We start from the raw sequence: 12312 nt of genomic DNA on the forward strand, positions 1-12312 counted from the left end.
CCAAACGTATTGCATTAATATGCCATATTGCCATATTACAAAATACATTAGATTCAACCAAACAATACTGAAAGAAGTGTTGCTACACCTCAGTAATTTCTATTGACACAAAGCATTACAATTAAAACGCCTGTAATCATCTCCATATTTCTGATAATTCGGATGTGTGTCATAAATTGCAGTGGAATGGTGATGATGCAACCCAATTTCAGAGCAATATTAAGGGCCATTGCTTTGCTCTCTCCAGGCAATGTGGCTTTTGTATCCCGGTGCTAGGCAACCGGGCTGTATCGGGTAATAATTGAAGTTGATATTAAAAGACAGGAGCAATGCATAAATGATGAGGGGAACTGGGTGAGGTCATTGGAGAAACGCATCCAGCGTGTGGCCAGATGACACTGGTGTTCCACAGTCACCTTCGCTGTATACATGATAAACTACTGCCACCAGGGCGAAGGCACAGTACACGGTGGCAAAATGGATACATAAACCACTGCCCTTCGAACACGGCCTTTTGCCTTTAATACTTTGGCATAATTACATTGTGTGTAGAGGTTATTGTCATAATTTTGCTTGAGAGGTGTAGTGGTGAATAAGATTTTAAGAGAATGTATTGAAGGACAGCACAGATATGTGCGAGAGAGTTTTATGACTCTGTTCTCCTGACATAATATTATGACAGTGTTCTTCACATTACATAGACCTACAATGCAAAAAAGGTTGATCTTGCCTTGATATCGCTTAACATTAGAATTCATTTGTATTTTTTAGTTAACTGACTTGCCTATTTAAATACAGGTTAAGAAGAAATTCTTATTTACAGTGACGGCCTACACCGACCAAACCCGGACGACGCTGGGACAATTGTGTGCCACCCTATGGGACTCCCAATCACGGCTAGTTCTGATACAGCCTGGATTCAAACCAGGGTGTCTGTAGTGTCGTATCTAGCACTGAGATGCAGTGCCTTAGACCGCTGAGCCTCTCGGGAGCACTGACTTGACGTCCTACCAAGATAAGCGATCTTAGGTACAAGTCAGAATATCTTTAAACAAGATTAATTATCTTAAGTAGAAATGTGTTGTTTTGAGTTGATCTCGCTCACCAAGAAAATGCATTTACTTGATTTGAGTTGATTTTACCTACCCAGAAAATGCATCAAGATCATCTGTCTTGTTTTTAAGATACTCTGACTTGTAATCAAGCCATTTTCAGCTTAAAATAAGCAATATTATCTGCGAGTGCACTAAGATAATCAACTTTGTTCAGACGTCCAGTCAATGCATTCTAATGGTAAGAGTTATCTAGATAATATGAACATTTTTGCATTGTGGTATCCAATTGTAGGAGACAGTATGATCGTAAGAGATTTTACACCAGGTTTTGTGTAAGAGACTAGCATTTGGCAGAAATAAAGTTTGAGTTAAAATATATATTTTTCAGGTTCGAAAGTATACTGCAACATGTAGTGTTAACGGTCTACTTCCACAGGTGATTAATGAACAGGTTTGATGGCTTCCAGATGGGATATCACACGTTGCATGGTGTTTGTTTTCCATTCTCAGCCCAGAAATATTGTTTTTAATAATACTCGTCTAGTTTTTACACACAGGATTATACTGTGCATCCTCTCACCAATGTAGGGAATTGGATACATACTAGGGAACGACCGATATATGGATTGTTTTAGGGCTGACGCCGATACCTGTTTTTTGGGGTCAAATGGCCGATATTTTAGGCTGATATTTAATATCATTAAATTTTTCAATTTTGATGACTTTCCCAGAGAGAGCCATGTATGCATTAATGCATACATTTTAAAATTAAGCAATACATTTGACTGTTTTTACCTATATCATGTTTTTAATTAACTAGGCAAGTCAGTTATAGTTAAGTCAGAATTGGCTTCCTATTTCGCAACAAAGCATCCTTCACTCGTGCTGCCAAACATACCCTTGTAAAACTGACCATCCTACCAATCCTCGACTACCAATCCTCGACTCTCGTTGGCTGGCCCACTGGCCAAACCCACTGGCTCCATGTCATCTACAAGACCCTGCTAGGTAAAGTCCCCCCTTATCTCAGCTCGCTGGTCACCATAGCATCTCCCACCTGTAGCACACGCTCCAGCAGGTATATCTCTCAAGTCACCCCCAAAACCCATTGTTTCTTTGGCCGCCTCTCCTTCCAGTTCTCTGCTGCCAATGACTGGAACGAACTACAAAAATCTCTGAAACTGGAAACACTTATCTCCCTCACTAGCTTTAAGCACCAACTGTCAGAGCAGCTCACAGATTACTGCACCTGTACATAGCCCACCTATAATTTAGCCCAAACAACTACCTCTTTCCCTACTGTATTTAATTTATTTATTTATTTTGCTCCTTTGCACCCCATTATTTTTATTTCTACTTTGCACATTCTTCCATTGCAAATCTACCATTCCAGTGTTTTACTTGCTATATTGTATTTACTTTGCCACTATGGCCTTTTTTGCCTTTACCTCCCTTATCTCACCTCATTTGCTCACATCGTATATAGACTTGTTTATACTGTATTATTGACTGTATGTTTGTTTTACTCCATGTGTAACTCTGTGTTGTTGTATGTGTCGAACTGCTTTGCTTTATCTTGGCCAGGTCGCAATTGTAAATGAGAACTTGTTCTCAACTTGCCTACCTGGTTAAATAAAGGTGAAATAAATCAAATTAAAATAAAGTTAAGAACAAATTCTTATTTACAATGACTGCCTAGGAACAGTGGGTTAACTGCCTTTTTCAGGGGTAGAACAGCAGATTTGAACCTTGTCAGCTCGGGAATTTGATCTAGCAACCTTTCGGTTACTGGCCCAACACTAACCACTAGGCTACCTTCCACCCCTAATAAAAATTATATTTGAATGGTAAATCTCTTGATAAACTGGATAGAGGGGTTGGATTAAATGCAAAATAAATTAAATTGTGTAACTGACTAGGTATCCCATTCCCTTAATTAAAGGTGCTACACATGGGAGTTTTTATTTTATTTTTGCATTGTAATTTCAGAAAATGTCCATAATATATCTGGCTGTAATAGTGGAATGATAGTGTTTCACTGTATTATTTACCTGCCAGCTTTGTGATTGGCTGCGATATTCAACTATTGATTTCTCCCACCAGAGCGGCATCTGTTGTCAAAATGCGAAAGCTGTTCTGACTTAATGGTTGTGTTATCTAGTGGAAATAACTCTGTCATTTCCTGGTTGCTAAAATTTGACACTGTTCGCTCAATTTCAGTTTCTGAGAAAACAAGCACTGAATAGTATAGGGAATCATTGTACCATCTAAATACCATCTAATATATTTTATATTTTCAATTACAAAGAGTAATGTTTTTACACCTGTTTGATACTGACTCGGCCAATTATCGGTCGTTCTCTAATACATACTATAATTCATTGCACTCCAATACATGGAACATTCAGAGAGTTGATCTCTAATCTCTCCATAAGTTGGTAGACTGTATACACTGTAATCTCTCCTAATGGGACACTAGTGCCATCTTCTAATTCAATTCAGAGCCTGTAATGTACAATGATATGGTTTGTAAGATGGTCTTTATCTCTGCTACCCTAGAGTGCTTTGATGAGATATTCCTCAGACCAAACACAGTCAATGCATGGCTTAAATATGTTTGGAAAGCACTGGATTCACAGAGCACGTACACAAAATTATCGAGAGTGAGAGTGGAGGAGGGACGTTATCATTCAGCAGCACAGCAACACACTGAATCCATTATTCATGAGCCGTGTACTCACTGCAGTCTTCATTTAATGTAAAAAAAAAAGAAGGCTTTTCAATCCCATCTGCCCGGGCTCTGGCTGAAGAGAACCCCTCTATATGAAATGGTGGGTTTTGCCTAGCTAATGTGGCCATATAAATAATGAATTGTAATAAGTGGAGCGTCCAAGCTTCTATGTTTTATTGCTTCCCTCCCTCTGCACTCCACTGACATTCTTGAAATGGCAAATGTGTCTGGAAATGGACGGAGCATACTAATAATAGGGAAGGCTTTAGTTATTTTGAGACTCTACACTTCTCTCCTCTCTCTAACATGGCTTTAGTGTCCCAGTGTACTGTGAAGGTTTATTATCACTTCCGTTGTGCAAATGTTATGGTGGATATTATTTGGGGAGTGAGGTAAGTTTTTTTTTTATTCACAGTCATTCATAAAGTCACTGGAGTCAAATGCTGTGGGACCAACGTTAGCCAGTACAAATGCTGTGGAACCAACGTTAGCCAGTACAAATGCTGTGGAACCAACGTTAACCAGTACAAATGCTGTGGAACCAACGTTAACCAGTACAAATGCTGTGGAACCAATGTTAACCAGTACAAATGCTGTGGGGACCAACGTTAACCAGTACAAATGCTGTGGAACCAACGTTAACCAGTACAAATGCTGTGGAACCAACGTTAATCAGTACAAATGCTGTGGGACCAACGTTAACCAGTACAAATGCTGTGGGACCAACGTTAACCAGTACAAATGCTGTGGAACCAACGTTAACCAGTACAAATGCTGTGGGACCAACGTTAACCAGTACAAATGCTGTGGGACCAACGTTAACCAGTACAAATGCTGTGGGACCAACGTTAACCAGTACAAATGCTGTGGGACCAACGTTAACCAGTACAAATGCTGTGGGACCAACGTTAACCAGTACAAATGCTGTGGGACCATCGTTAACCAGTACAAATGCTGTTGGACCAACGTTAACCAGTACAAATGCTGTGGGACCAACGTTAACCAGTACAAATGCTGTGGGACCAACGTTAACCAGTACAAATGCTGTGGGACCAACGTTAACCAGTACAAATGCTGTGGGACCAACGTTAACCAGTACAAATGCTGTGGGACCAACGTTAACCAGTACAAATGCTGTGGGACCAACGTTAACCAGTACAAATGCTGTGGGACCAACGTTAACCAGTACAAATGCTGTGGGACCAACGTTAACCAGTACAAATGCTGTGGGACCAACGTTAACCAGTACAAATGCTGTGGGACCAACGTTAACCAGTACAAATCCTGTGGGACCAACGTTAACCAGTACAAATCCTGTGGGACCAACGTTAACCAGTACAAATGCTGTGGGACCAACGTTAACCAGTACAAATGCTGCCAGTACAAATGCTGTGGGACCAACGTTAACCAGTACAAATGCTGTGGAACCAACGTTAACCAGTACAAACGGCAGGGCCAATTTGTGCATGACTCTACTCTGCAGAGGAATACATGTACTTAGTATATTCTCTCTTCACTCCCTTTTTGTCTTCCAATGAGGTCCAAATCCTCTGCTCGAACAAGTGCATTGGTCAAAGGGATCATCAGTGCCATCTGTCTGCAAGAAAAAAGGATTGTTCTCCACGAATGAGATAAATCCACCTCTCCACACACCGTGACAAATGGATTGACGATAGACTCTCCTGCTTTGAGCTTCTGGATAATACTTGTTCTCCGTGTAGGTTTGTTCTGACAGATTTCTCTTGGTTGAGAAGAAGTTATAGGACAGGAGGCGCTCTTGCCCATGTCGTCGTCGTCTGACGAAGGACTAGGGGGAGCACAGGTTAATGACATAGATTTAAGTTATTTCGTCTCCACTTTATTCTGTTTAACATTCCGCAAGTGAGCTGATTTGAATCATGCTGCTAATAGATTTTCATAGAGGATCAGAGGCTGCTCCAAATTCACAAAAAGCGAGAGAGAAAAATCAATGTGCTAACACATTGATTTTACCACAGAAACACGTAAACAATGTTCTCACAAATCACAAACATCCCTCTTTATTAATATATGGGTGATTGGAAATTATGTAGATAATTACATTGATAGATCCCACAATCTATCCACACACGAAAAGTTCCTTTTTAGATGGACATCATGTTTATTTCAGTTTGATTGCGTCAGACTAAAAATAGTCAGAAGTAGTGGAAACGACTTTCCTAACCCGAATCTATTTCAAAGCATGCATTGGCAGACCTCGACAGGAGCACCAATAAACATTTCATTCCTAGTTGAAAGGTATTCCAAGAAAAGAAAAACATGTCTACATCTATTCAGCATACATTTTTAGTAGTAGCACGTCAGTTATTTCATGCATTAGTGTTCTCCGGGGGACTCAATTGGATTTGACTGCTTTACTGTCTTTATTGACACCATTAGTTGGGAACGAGGGGCGTTCCACTGGAAGCCATTTTTGTTTGGATCCCTCATGTGATTCTGTTTAACCAGATGAAGATGATTAAAAATCATGGAAAATGTATTTATTTTATATTTATTTTATATATATATATATATATATATATATATATATATATATATATATATATATATATATATATATATATATATATATTTTTTTTTTTTGTATCAGAATTTTGCCAGTGCTGGTGGATTTGTTTACATTGGTTGACACTGACCTCTATTGAGTCAAAGACTCTACAGGGTTAGTATTGATGGGAAAATCCTCTTAGAGTAAGACGTTTATTTTGGTGATGAAGCTAATGCATAATGACACCAGGATGAGACTTTGTTTGGCAACATGGTGAAACGGGCACATGGAGAAGAATCCGAATGTGCCACCAATTAGTTTAGACTGTTGCAAACCAATAGAAGCTGCCCACCTTGGGCGACAACACACCAGGCCCCCTTAGTAGGCTAGACGGTGGGCATCTCTCCAGTGTTCAGTGGTAGAGAGAGTGTCTTGTGTGACAGTTCCACTAGTCAGTCGACCCACCATGACCATCTCCACGCTGTTATTGGTCAGAACGATCAATCAGCTGATTGACTGGAGACGTTGATACGACGTGATGAAGTGTGGTGAAGGAGGACGAGCGTCTAGTGAGTATGAATAGTTAAACGAGTCGAAATATGATGTAAACAGAACTGACCAACATGATGTAAACAGAACTGACAAACATTGACTACAGTAGCTATGAACACTGAGCGTACAAAACATTATGAACACCTGCTCTTCCGTGACATAGACTGACCAGATGAAAGTGATGATCCCTTATTGATATCACTTGTTAAATCCACTTAGATGAAGGGGAGGAGCTGGGTTAAAGAAGGATTTTCAAGCCGTTAGACAATTGAGACATGAATTGTGTATGTGGGCCATTCAAAGGGTGAATGGACAAGACAAAAGATTGAAGTGCCTTTAAATGGGATATTGGGGGGGGGGGGGTGCGCAACTCAATTTTAGGAAGGTGTACTTAATGTTTGTGCACTCTGTATGTGGATTTCATTTAGCTATTGTCATCCAACATTTTAATGCATGTATGGAAGCATGTTATGTCGGTGATGTTGAATAAGCGTTAAGGAAAGTTCCCAGTTTTACATTTGTTCATGATTAAGTCGTAATAGTGGTGATTAAACTGTAAAGGGTTGAAGGTTATAATAGTGGTGATTAGACTGTAAAGAGAGATAGCTTTAAATGTATTCTCACATCTCTTGTCTTTCACTGTTGTAGACCAGATGAGGACTGGAATGGTGCACCCTAACAAGGAACCAATTACAGAGAGAACATGGTGCTCATCATCAGCTCATTACAGAGACTGGAGGAGTGTTCCCTTCAGTCCGTTTAAAGCAGGGGATAAGTATCTACAACCATTCAAGTATAGTGAACAGCAATGGGGATCTCACTCCAGTTTTCCACTGTGAATTTCCATTTAGATTCCCTGCTAGAACAAACTGCTCGTGTGATTGAAACTTGAGATTGAATCTATCGATCCGGGAATTTGATTCAATATCATTGTTGTCCACCCCAAATGAAAAAAGTGTCAAATGCTAATATTAATTTGATTGTATGTGGCTGGTCCACTATCAAAGATGTAGGCAATAAGACTATCCATCTTGAGGAAAGGGTTTACAGCATTAATGGGGGTGGCCTGCTGTGCTGTGGTGGGCTGTTTGCGGACAACCTGAGAATCTCGGGCACCAACAGGTCTCTGCGGAGCCGAGTGGATGAAATGATAAACAGATCGGTGGGGTGGATTCTTTATGCAAGTCAGAGCAGCAGACCTGTCACTGGGAATCAGAAGGAGTTTGATGGCTGTAAACAGCGAGGGTTCTGGGAAATATCCTGCTGCATATGCAGCACAAGGTGGGGTAGGTTAATTAGGTTCATGTGCATGTTGCTGTCTCTTGCCAGATGGGTGCCCTTCTTCCTCTCCCCCAACTAAATGACTCCTGGGTCCATTACCCATGAGCACCCAAGCAGACCTCCCCCACTACTGAAAGGAAATAAGGAGCTCTGTGCACATACATTACCACCGTGGTAGTTACATTACTAGATTTACAAGCCGATACCTTGTCGTTTGCAATATGTCTGAAATGGATATCTACATATAATGTGCTGACCCTCTTCTCAAGTATAGATACCCTTGGGTGTTGCACTGCGTGTGAAGCCGCCAGAAAGGAAGAAGCAGTGTGAGGAAACGATGACCCAAAAGCTTGGGATGGACGGGAGATCTCAGGAGATCTCAGTCCCAGTGTTTTTCACAGCTCTGAATGGTACCCTATTCGGTATATAGTGCACTACTTGTACTACCAGTGGAGGCTCCTCAGAAGAGGAAGATCATCCTCCTCAGTGAATTTCATAAAAATACAAATAGTGAAACCTAAAAAAAATGATTGTGGAAAAAGGAGGAACAGGATGACCCGTGTCTTTTTCCGGTCATATAAGATAACAAATGAAATGTCCCTTTCCACAGTTGTAAACTTTAATTCATAGCCTAGGTTGTAGCAACCTCATGATGGGTATAGGGAAAATGTTAGTATCATGTAGTAGCTTAAGCCTATCGATGTTACAACTGGTACATTCTAATGCCTTGTCCATCTGAAATACACAGCTAAATTATTGAATACACTGTTTTGGATATCGTCTAGGCCAGGGATGGCGACTGGCGGCCGTGGCCCCGCTTTTGCAAACATTTCTCTCCATCCTATGGCAAAATGTGTAGAATTGCATGAATTTAGTTTAAAACTGGAAAAAGCTTCTCTACACCCATGGCAAAATGTGTAGAATTGCATGAATTTAGTTTAAAAATGGCAAAAGCTTCTCTACACCCATGGCAAAATGTATAGAATTGCACGAAATGAAAATTCTCTCTCTGCTGTCAAGAGTGGGGTCACTAAGATCTTTTGCTAGCAATGTGTGTATGGATGTGTGTATGCAGACCTGCGAGCAACTGCGGCCCCTCGTGAGGAGTTCAGATTTTTTGTGGCCCCCACTCCCATCAAAGTTGCCCATCCCTAGATTAGGCCTAGACGATCAGGACTATTTACTAAGTAAGAGAACCTTTAACATTAACATGCCTTCTCTTGAGATTAAATCCATATTTACAGTTTTACTACAAAATATGAATTGACACAATGATGTTTGTTCTTGAAATTATGTGTTTTGTTGGCTCCGCTAGTGCGGACACTGTGTAATTTGGGTGAACTATCCCTTTAACCATTTGGCCTATCAATCAGTGTGGGTGGGATAATCAGAGGAGGCTGCAGGATGTTTGTGAGTCACAGAGTTGGTAGGATTTCAATCAATCACTGTGGGTGGGACTTTGAGGGAAGGCGGTAGATTAGTAGTCTAGTCAGGAAAACTAATCTGGTCAACTCTTTCAATTTAATTTATTGTGGCAAAAACTTAAGAAAAAAAGGTTGTTCTGCAAAGTTATCATGAATTCCATTTTGAGAAACAATATAGAATAGCAGGAAAATGGTTTAAAAAAAAAAAAAATCCCGGGGAGGACAGCCAGATCCCAAACCAGATTGTATAAAAGTGGGGGTGCACAAAGTCAGGCGTCCATGAATTGACCTACATATATGACTGAAGAATGAAGCAGGTGTTAAACATGGGCTTTGCTCCACAGAAATCACCAGTAGCCTATATCAATATCATTAATAATACCATGTAAATATCATGACATTAGTTTTTATTAGTGGCGCAACTTTGGTTTTAAAAGTGCGGGAGGGGGGGCACTACTTGACTGCTCGGAGGAGTCCACAGTGTCCTAAAGCCATTGTTTTGTATCACATGCCAATGATAAAACTGGGGGGAAAAAAATGTAATTTCAGAATGTTGTGCCCCTAAAACCTTCAATCTGTTTTCTTTTATCATATTTTGGACCAGAATCTCTCCGCTACCTATTGTTCTTGTAGAGAGGATTCAACATCTTCATCAAATGTTTTCATAATTTATCTGCAGATAATCGCCAAAAAACAGTAGTACTGTAGCCTAGCAATATGCAAATAAAGGAGACAGATGAACGGCTCTCTGATCGATACGATTCGGTTCGCTACGATTCGGGTTCACCTAAAAGATCAGCTCAAAAAGAGCCGTTTGTTCGTGACCAACCCATCACCAGGCTACACTGACGAGTCACTTTAGCGGTCACTGGCAAGTCTTGACATGGGCTTCGAATCCTAGGAAAATAGAAACAAGATATTTGGTTTACTTGTTCCAACGCGATACCATGGACATGGAACTACGTTGTATGATTTATGAATAGCAAAAGGATATATGAGATTGACTTTATTCAATCAGTTCGACACCTTTTATAAACTAGTCAACACTTTGACTGTTCGGTTGTCAATCAAAGCACAGTAAATAGTCTATGCGCCTGACTCCGTTGCTAGCTGTACAGGCCTATAAAACACGCAAAAGAAAATAAATGAATATGCCACAAATCAATAAAAAAGTGGATTTCAATTCATCGTTACCAATTACATAACATGGGACGTGTAAATTCATTCATGGGAGACGATGAAGAAGAATCATGCACTCCATCATCCGTGAAAAGAAATTTGACTGCAGCCAACCACAGCACACAAAAATAACACCGGTATTGAGAGGTGGGACAGACAGCAGACTGACAAACCAGCAGTGTTTCCCTGTCGTCAGGCCCTATCGTAACTCCTTACCCATCCAAATAAAATATTGAAATATTGATCATTTATTTTACAGAGACATGCTCCGGCAGAAAGATGCATCAATCTCAGCTAAAGCATCCAAGCAAGCAAAACTTTGCCCCTCTGTCTCAGGATGTAGAACATACATATATATATATGATGCTGTCTGCACAGAAAGAGTAGCCTATGGCATGTCATACGTTTTTTTAGCCAGACAGCATCCGATACATATAGTAAGACAGAGGGGCGCCATTTCGCTCACGCAGATGCTTTCTCCGGTGAGATAGATTAGGCAGAGAGGAAGAGGTGAAGCGAGAGGGCTCTCTCTCACCAAAATATGTCCAGGATAAGCCCAATGCGTTTCTATGTGATTAATATGCAGCCCTAAGCTTGTAGCCTGCCCTCCTGCCTTTGGGACAACGAATCTCATTGTTAGGGTGGAGTTCATTAGCATCTCGTCATTATATACAGATCTCTTTTTTTCAGGCAGCAACTTGCGAATTGGAAAGGAAAGGTGGCGTGTCCATGTGCAATGTTCGGATGCACACATTTATGTTATTGTCAATTCACTATTACTTATGTTACCAGTAGGCCTAGTAAATGTATCGTTAATCCCCATCATTTGTTGACATATATTTACGTGTTAATTACAGTTATTTACCGTTCTCATTCTTGACGTTGAAACATTGTTTGCATAGTTCACAACCTGCTAAACATGTGAGAAACAAGGTTTGGTTTGTTTCATAACCATCATTTACAGTGGCGATTTTAGCATCTAAATCTTGGCGGGGCAAATATTTATTTTGGGGGGGGGGGTTATGCCAGCAATGCCACTACACAACACAACACTAAACAATAGATTAATTGCACTTTAACGGTGACAAACAGTGCCCACAAACTGTTAGGGCCTACATAAAGCTGTCCCAACACCTTCCCACTGCTACACCTGGCTATCAGCAGAGCCTCCACTGGCAGCGAAACAGTTCATTCAGCCCCATTTACTGCCTTTAAAAAAAAACATGGCTTACTTGCTTAAACAAATATGGTTTCTACTGACAATTGAGATGTACAAACTATGGCATAAGGGGACAAAAAGCAGAAAAGAGGCAATCCGTAATTTCGATTAAGAGATTAATGAGCGAGCTAGGACGGACGTAGTCAATATAACCATTTATTCAGCACTTTTGAAATGTACAGCGACAGAATTCAGAACATGGGCTGTTCTTACAGTATTCTCCCCGTACACCAAATCAGAACCATAGGATAAATAAAGCAGACAATGAAAGCACTTACAATATTCAATGATTACATTTCTCTAAAACAGGCAATAGGCTACATGTGCACCATCAATTCAGAACA

The 12312-nt window shown here is 40.4% G+C and overlaps 1 protein-coding gene across 2 annotated transcripts in view; it reads left to right on the forward strand.

The window, feature by feature from the left end:
• LOC123995004 (heparan sulfate glucosamine 3-O-sulfotransferase 5) overlaps positions 1-12312 on the forward strand; it is a 70014-nt gene that overhangs the window by 35750 nt on the left and 21952 nt on the right. The window lies entirely within an intron of this gene.

This window comes from Oncorhynchus gorbuscha, linkage group LG14, assembly GCF_021184085.1.
Source record: "Oncorhynchus gorbuscha isolate QuinsamMale2020 ecotype Even-year linkage group LG14, OgorEven_v1.0, whole genome shotgun sequence".
Classification (NCBI taxonomy): Eukaryota; Metazoa; Chordata; class Actinopteri; order Salmoniformes; family Salmonidae; genus Oncorhynchus; species Oncorhynchus gorbuscha.